General features: G+C 30.7%; 1 long non-coding RNA gene across 1 annotated transcript in view; it reads left to right on the top strand.

The window, feature by feature from the left end:
- Positions 1 to 1,360, top strand: part of LOC111088417 — a 7,593-nt gene that overhangs the window by 5,258 nt on the left and 975 nt on the right. The gene's annotated exons all lie outside the window — the stretch shown is intronic.

The raw sequence follows: 1,360 nt of genomic DNA, 5'->3' as shown, positions 1-1,360 counted from the left end.
AATGTAATCATCATCTTTCACATCAGTGAAAGAACATTTAAACATTAGGATTCATATCTCCATAAGATAAAATAAACAATTTCTACCAAAGATCACATCATAATTGTAAAAAATGTAAAAAACAAAAATTGTTTCATATCATTGTAAGATAATATGAATACCTGTTTCACTTCATTGTAAAACAGTGTAATCATTTTTCTTCAGGTTATGATTGTAAGACGGTGTAAGAATTTGTTTCCATATCATCATTTTAAGGCAGTATGAGCGTTTTGTTTCACATATTTTTAAAACATTGTAAACACATCTTCCACATTACCATTATATGGCAGTCTAAACATTTCGTTTCACGTCATTGTTAGGCGGTGTAAACATGTGGTTCCAAATCATCTTTCTTAAACAATGTATGTCTGCGGACTTACAACGCTAGAAACCGGGTTTCGATGCCCGTGGTGGGCAGAGCACAGATAGCCCATTGTGTAACGTTGTGCATAATTACAAATAAACTTAAGCAATGTAAACAGTGGTTCTCACATTATTATACGATAAAGTATATTTGATTTCATATCATCATTCTGAAATAGTGTAAATGTTTGGATTCATGTAATTGTAAGACAACTAAGCATTTAGTTTCATATCATTGTTAGACAGTGTAAACATTTTGTTCCACTTCTTTGTAAGACAGTGTAAACATTTAACTTCCCATTATTGCAAGTACTTGATTTCACATCATTCTGAAACAGTGAAACATTTGCTTTCACATCATAGTAAGACAGTGTAAATAACAGAGTTCACATCATTCTTAAACAGTATCAATATTTCGTTTTACATAACTATAAATATTCGGGTTCTAATCATCATTGAAAAATAGTGCAGACGTTTGGTTCAACATCGGTATAAACAAATAGTGGAAACATTACATTCCACATCACTCTAAGAAAGTGTAAATATTTTTTCAGGTTATTGTAAGAGGGTGTAAATGCATGTTTTTACATCATTGTAACGCAGTATAAACATTTGTTTAAACGTGATTGTAAAACAGTGTAAGTATCTGGTTTCACATCATTATGAGTCAGTATAAACATATGGTTTGACATCAGAGTAAGAAAATGTAAATATTTCATTTCACATCATCATAAGACAGTGTAAACATGTGGTTTCACATCAGCTTTCTAAGATTGTGTTAACATTTCTTTTCACATCATTAAATGATAGAGTAAATTTATTCCACGTCATCATTATAAGATAGTGTAAACGTTTGGACTTGCATCACTGTAAGATACCATAAACATTTAGTTGTACGTCATTGCAAGACAGTATAGATTTGATAACACATCATCTTTGTAGCACAGTGTAAACATTT

Source organism: Limulus polyphemus, unplaced genomic scaffold, assembly GCF_000517525.1.
Source record: "Limulus polyphemus unplaced genomic scaffold, Limulus_polyphemus-2.1.2 Scaffold3713, whole genome shotgun sequence".
Taxonomy (NCBI): Eukaryota; Metazoa; Arthropoda; class Merostomata; order Xiphosura; family Limulidae; genus Limulus; species Limulus polyphemus.
Note: the sequence above shows the minus strand (reverse complement) of the source record. Positions and strands in the feature narration are given on the sequence as shown.